Source organism: Puma concolor, unplaced genomic scaffold (genome assembly GCF_028749965.1).
Source record: "Puma concolor isolate L17-30 unplaced genomic scaffold, mPumCon1.1.hap2 unalloc_scaffold_23, whole genome shotgun sequence".
NCBI classification, from domain to species: Eukaryota; Metazoa; Chordata; class Mammalia; order Carnivora; family Felidae; genus Puma; species Puma concolor.
The window spans coordinates 583,686-590,560 of record NW_028240229.1 but is presented as its reverse complement, the minus strand read 5'-3'; the positions used below and the strand labels follow the sequence as shown (position 1 = coordinate 590,560).

At 61.3% G+C, this 6,875-nt stretch overlaps 1 long non-coding RNA gene across 1 annotated transcript; it reads left to right on the top strand.

Annotated features, from left to right (window-relative positions):
- Window positions 1-2,659, top strand: LOC147571533 (uncharacterized). The gene is made up of 3 exons (XR_015247319.1): window positions 1-88; window positions 1,127-1,392; window positions 2,552-2,659. It is a non-coding gene; the product is annotated as an uncharacterized LOC147571533 (long non-coding RNA).
- The last annotated feature ends 4,216 nt before the right edge of the window (window positions 2,660-6,875 follow it).

Here is a 6,875-nt window from a genome sequence, read left to right as displayed (position 1 = left end):
AGGCCTGGGCCAAGTGAGACTGTGATCCTCAGTCCTGCCTGGACTGTTAACCAGGAAGGAAGTGGAGCGGGTTCTGTCTCCCAGTGAGGTAAGTGTCTCCTGCTTCTACTGTGACCAGAGAACTCAGAAGCACAACCTGTGCGCATCCCCAAGCAAGACACAGAATGAAATAATGATTCAGGGGCTGTCAGGACCTGTGTCAGGTTTCAGAAGGTCACGTTTGCCAGGCTGTGATATCATAAACACGCAGGTGTGCCCAGGACGCCCTGTTCAGAGAGCATGGTGTGACGGTGTCTGTCTGGCAGGGGGCAGGGTCACCGTCCACAGTCACACTGGGCCAGTGCAGCAGCCTCTGCTCGAAGCTTCTGTGAGTCGGCCATGTTTGTGTTGGGGACGTGGAGGTGACGATGGTCTTGTGGGAGCATTGCGGCTCCAACACATCTCACACCAAAACCTGGACTAAATCCTTAGGAGTAACGAAAAACGAATGTCAGGAACTGAGCTTGGGCTAAGAGGGGACCCAGGCCCCACCGAGTCTGCCCAAGAGGGAGATCGTTAGGTTCCCTTCCTGCAGGCTGAATCCAGAGGAACAGTCCTGGCATTTGCGGAAGGAGTAGACGGGGGACTGGCTCAGATCTGGTGGGGGTGGGGGGGTGGTTAGGAGGTCGTCTAGGGAGTGACACCGGCACAGGCTCCAAAGGCAAGAGATGGCCATTAGTGGAGGGGGTGGGGAACGACGTGGCTCCAGGCCGAGGAAATAGCACGAGAAAGGTGAGGAACGAGAAATGAGTCAAGAAATCTTGTGTGCCTATGCTGTGTGTGTGTGTGTGTGTGTGTGTGTGTGTGTGTGTGTGTGTTTGTGGTGTGTGTCTATGTTGCGTGTGTGTCTTGTGTGTGTGCTGTACGTGTGGTGCATGTGTATGTCTCTGTGGTGTGTGTTCCACATGTGTATGCACTCTATGGTGTATGTGTGTGGTACGTCACGCATGTGGTATGTGCGGTGTGTTGCGTGTGCACGTGTGTTCCGTGTGTGGTGTGTGAGCGTGAGCATGTGGATGGACGTGTCCGCACGGGTGTCTTGTGCACACACGGAGCCCACGTTAACTGTGCCGTCTGGTCTCGGCAGGAATCAGGAACCCGTGCGTTTGTTGGTAACTGGGTATTTGTCCTGGTGAGAACTGCTGGAATCTTCTGAGACTGAAAAACCAAACCAGAAGATCCAAGGGGGTGTTCGAGCCGAACACCTGCCCCGCCAGGGGGCCCGGGGCGAGGCCCCTGCTACCACCTGCAGCTGTTCTCTCCAGACCCCCCGGCTCACCAGAGCCCACGTGACTGCGGAGCCCGCGGGGCCCGACTTTGGTGGTGCCCACCACAGCCACTCCTGGTGACTGGGTAAGTGTGCACCTCCCGCTGCGGCTGCTTGGGCCGTGTGCGTGGTTGTGACCTCACACTCATGGCGCTGTGGTCCTGCCCCAGGGACCAAGGCTGCGCTCACCCTCCGCGGAGTGTTGCTCTTGGTGCCACTTTGAGATTGGCTGCAGGAAAGCTTTCGGGGGGCCTCCGAGGAGTGCTGCTGCGGTGCCCCCACACGTGCACTCTCAGTCCCATGTTCCCGTGACACTTTGGCTGTCTTTGTTCGGGTTCAAAGTACTTTCAGAACTTGAAAACTCGCTCTGTTTCAAGTTTTACCAAATCCAACGCCAGCTGCAACCTCAGTGTTTCCACGTCAGTGATACCATTTCTGTCCTGGGAAGCCCCGTAGGATGTGGCCCACCCTTGCCTTCCACGGGCTCCTGGGCTGACATGCGCCCTCCCGTGCCTTCCCTGTGCCCTCGTGTCCTCTCCGCACCCCCTCGCTCCTTCGACAAGATAAGTGCTGTCTCCACTGCCATCCTCCATGGCACTTCCAATTTCTCCCACATCCCTGCTTCACCTCCCTGTGCCAAGGTCTGTGGTTACACCCTAGAGCCCACCTCCCCGTTAGTGGGGTTTGGTTTTCAGAAGCATCCTTCCCATTGGCCGGTACTTCCATCCAAATGTTGTTTTCGTGCGGGAATTGTGTCGTTTGTAACACAGGGTGCCTTTCTGTGCTCCAACCCCCGGGGTGCTGGCCTCGCCGTCCATGTGGGATGGTCTCTGTGGTCCCCCAGGGGTCTCACTGATCAGGTGAGCCCTGCCTGGCCCCACACCCCGAGAAGAGTGGCAGAAATCCGCCCTAATGAGGCAAAGTCCCCAGGACCCTCGGCTCTGCCGGGGGCGGCTGTGATGTGGCTCACCTTCTCCAACAGACTGACACCTGGCCAGAAGTGGCCACGGCTCCCTCCCAGCCCCTCAGCTCGACCTGGGTGTCCCCAGAGTGCCCAGAGACCCCAGAAGCCCCTTGGTCAGCAGGCCTTTGTTCTGGAGCAGGAACGTCCTCAAGGGAAACTTGCAGAAGATTCCCTGAGGATTTCAGCACACAGAAGTGTCGCGTGGTCATAGGGTCTGCTTTTCCTGCAACCTTTTCCTCGGTGTCCCTGGGGGTGGGGGTGGCCCTCCACCCGTCTTGCAGATGGATCTGTGCAGCCGGAGCCAGAGAGGGGCCCTGCGGGAAGCCAGCAGGAAACAGGCCTCGCCCCGCCGCTGGTCCAGAGTGAATGGCTGGTCGTGGCCCCTGCACACCTTCCAGGTGGTGGCGTGGACCATACTGTTCATCTTGGCCTTCGCCAACTTCTGTATCTTCGTCCCCTTGCTGCCACCAAACTGGAACTTGATTACGTATGGTGTATCCTTCACTGTGGGAGCAGTGCCTGCTGTCCCAGGGAGGCTCCCCGCGGGCCCTGCCCCAGATCTGGCTCGGGGCCCTGCCATGCCTACCAGCCCCCCACACCTGAGTCACCCATGGGTCCGCACCCTGTTCTGCGACCCCACTCCCCCTCTTTACCCCAGACACCCGCCATGGCCACGCTGCCTGAGATCTTACGTTTTTTTCTCTGTGTGGCTCACTGGCTTGGGGCTGGGGCTAAAAGCACAGGAGTGTCTGCTGCTTGCCTGCTGTCAGTGCAGGGAGAGCACGCCTGGGGTCCAGGGTCTTTGGGGTGAGGCAGGCAGCCTGGACGACAGGAAAGGGTCGCAGAGGGGTCACAGGGATGGCTCAGAAACTGAAGGCTGAGTCCCAGGGATTCACATGGCGTTCGTTCTCAGGGTCTGGGGTGCCCCATGCGGGCCCCACTTGTCTGCAGGTCTGCAGTGGGCTGGGTCAGGCTGGCTGGTGGGGGAACCACGCCAGGGGTGCAAGGAAGACACCGATTATAACCGTGTCCCTTCTTGCAACAAGTGAGTCTGGTGACGGGTGTTGGCCGGGCCTGGAGTGGCCGAGGCCAGAGAGAAAACCTGCCGGCTGCGAGGAGCCACACAGTGGGGACTGTGAACCCCGTGGTGGCCTTGAAAGGAGGTTCCAGACATGTCACCAGAGTAGGCTTCAGGCCAGGTGGGCAGGCATCAGGGACGCACTTGGGGCTGACGCGCAGGCCCCGTGGTGGAGCGTGGCAGGTGCAGCCGAGTGCTCCTCCCCTGGCCAGGCGGGCATCGCCAGCCTAGCCCCCTCCTCACACCTCACTCTGTGAGTGACGGACCTCAGTTCCGCCAGCGCATCCGTGCTCCGGGGGCCACCGCCGGCCAACCCCACCAGTGAGCCTGGGCGTCCCCCATGGCCTGATGTGCAAGCCTGCTGCCCCCTGCCCAGCGCCACGCAGCCCCTGATCTGGCCGGCCTCCCCCTGTGGGGCCCTCAGGGTGTCTGATCCAGCGGCACAGAGCCGGGAATGTGGGTCCTGTGTGTCTGCATGCAGCTGCCCCACTTCTAGGCCTGTGGCCCAGGGTTGGCGACGCTAGGTGGGGCCTCCAAAGCCAACATCCCACACCCCGCATCACCCCGTGTAACTTGTGTCTTTCACACACAAGAGGATGGGCAGAAGTCGGCCAGCCTTGTAGATTTCTCCACTGGTCCCCAAAACCTGCTTTGTCGGGTTTTTAAATCCAGAATCCAGTCACAATTCACGCTTTGCATGTGGCAAGGGGTCTCCTCTCTCTGTCCCAGCACAAAGGCCTGCAGTGCCCGACCCACGACTTCCTGGTCAGAATGGCGCTCTCACTGGGACTCGCACCACAGCGAAACATCTCCCAGTTCTGAGAGGGAGCCCTCTCTCGTTCTGGGACCAGAAGCCCTCAGTGTCGGCAGGGGCCAGCTCCGGGGAGGGCCAGTTCCTGGCCTCCTTGCAGCCTCCAGCTGCCCCTCTGTCTGTATCCTAACCTCCGTCCCTGACCGTGGGTTTGCGTTCTGGGTTCTAATCCGTTGTCTCCCTTCTCCCTTCGCTGTGGCTCAGCCTGTTCTGGGGCCTTCTCGAGCTGCCTCGTGTTCTCTGTGCAGGGAGCACTCTGAACTCACCTGCTTTTGGGCCCAGAGGGCGCCCTGAGCTCACTTGCACACCCTTTCTCCCAGGAGCCCCTGGCTGGCCCCAAGTCCCAGGTTCTGGCTGGCTTCCTTTCCCCCAGGCTCCGAAGCGCTTGGCCACCGGGGGGCGCCAGCGTCGTTCGGCGCTGCAGGGGCTGCTGCCCCAGGAGGGAGGGCAGGGTCTCCGTTGCACCTCCAGAAGACAAAGCAGAAGAGGCGGACCCCTGGTTCCCTGCTGACCTCAGAGGCCAGCTTCCCCCACCGCCCTGCCCCTGTGAAGGGCCCAGAGGGTCCCTGTGCTGAGGGACTGGCCTCTGATGTGACCCGTCTTAGTCCCAGGGCCTGCGCTGTGGCCAGGCAAAACCCATGGTTAGGTTAGCCTCAGTGACTGCAGGGCTGGTGGCGGGCGGTGGGAGCTCTGGGGGGCGCCTCACCCCTTCCTGCCGCAGAACCTGAAGGACCCGAAAGGAAGGTCAGGAGGGCATGTGTCCTGGGCTGGCGGAGCTGTGTTTACCAAACACAGATTGTCTCTAAGGGGATGAGGCCTCGAGGGCAGGGCCTGGCCTTCTGCATCTGGAGACCTCCTACCCTGTCCCTTTTACTTTTTGTTATTCTCTGCAACCTGAGAGACACCCATAACCCGGGCATCTGAATGTGGGGGCAGAACTTTGGTGTGGTGCCCACCTGCTGACACTTCTCAGCCAAGTGGCTGATGGTGTGAACGGCCAGGCAAAACGAGGTGGCCTTTTGCTCACCCGTGTCACTCCCACGGGAGACCTGTCATGAACCCGTGTTCGTGCTTAAGGGGGCTTGCCTACCACATGGTGGGGGGCTGCCCCTCTGTTCCTGGGGGACACGTTCTGGGAGTGGCCTGGCCACGGCACCTGCAGGGTTGGGACATGTGGGGAAAATCAGGCTCAGGTCAGGGGCCTTGCTGCCTCCAGTTTGAGGCTATAGTGCAGACCACGCTGCCCCTACAGTGTCTCCAAGGGCCCCAACGCCTCAGTCCCTCCCCCATACTTTGCCTGCCTGTTTCTGATGCGACAGAGGAAGGGGCCTTCCTGTTGCACCTCTTGTCCTGGGCTGGACCCCTCTGCTCAGGACCTGCTCCCGCTGCCCCAGTAACCACACAAACAGTGCTTGCCTCCAGCCAGTGCCTCAGGCTTCAGGGAATAGGTGCAGGGAGATGGCATACCAGCACTGTGTTGGTGTCTCCAGCTGTGATGGCAAAGCCTGACCAGACCCCTGACCACCCGGCCACAGTCCCATACCCTGAATGGGACAGCAGAGCAGGGGAGGCTCAGGCCTTACCCAGCCCTGCAGGGTCCGGTGGCCACAGGAAGGGCCTTGGTGTCACCACAACCCTTATGTGGCACTGAGGGATCTGGTCAGTCTCCTGCCCCCGTGCAGGTCCCCCAGGGCCCGGCTGGTTCTCAGCCACCCTTCCACTCACCCCTGGCCTGGGCACCAGCTTGGGCTGATCCTCGTGGCCCTCAGCTCATTCTCATCTGCCCTCCTCCTGCCCTCTTCCCCCAGCAGGGCTGGGTCCCCATCGCCTCCATGCCTTCATCTGGCAGCCTGAGCCCTGGGTCTGCACGTGGTGCCTAGAGGCTGGAGGGCGAGGGAGGAATGAGCGATTTGGGCCAGAAGCAGCCTCCCACTCAGGCTAGTGCATTGTGGAGGCAGGACCCCGCCTGTCAGCTCCAGGCTGCTCAGAGGCGGAAGCAGAGGCTGCTGGCAGGTCTGAGGAGGACCCCCCGAGGGGGCTTCCCGCAGGCCTGAGCAGTAGCCCCAGCCCCCTGCTCCGAACCCCCACCCCTGTCAAATCCCGGCAGAACCCCGTGCACCCATGGCCTCGCCTCCCAGGCTGGGTCATTTCCCCCAACCACACCCGGGAACCCAACCTGTAAACCCTGAACCCTCCCATTCAGCACTGGTCCTGGGAAGCAGGGCAGGGCTGACAGGGAGGCGGCTTCCACCTCTTCTGTTTGGTTTCCAAGGGGACAGACAGTGTGTTGGTCCCGAAGGGGAGGATGAGGGTGGGAGCCCGGGGACTGGTTTTACCCTGGGTGCCACGGCGGGAGTGGGTGCCAGAGAGCCTGAGGGGCCTAGGGGCGAGGAGAGACAAGATGGGACCCAGACAGACCGTGCAGACTGGCCGTGTGAGCCCTCCCTGCTCCCCTCCTTCATTTTTTGATGATACACTGTCTTCTTCCCCCGACGCACGTGCTCTGAGCATCTCTGCTGCCCAAAGAACCCCCACGACTTCGGCACCCAGCGTGGTGGCCGCTGGCCCCTGAAGGCCTTCCCTTGCTGCCTCGGTGAAGCGCGGGGTCCACACCCTCAGGCCGTAAGCAGGCGCCTCCAGGGTCCTGCTTCTAGTTTGAGCGGGCACCTTCGCCGTGTTGACCAGGCCTGCCTGCACGTTCCTTGACACACTCACG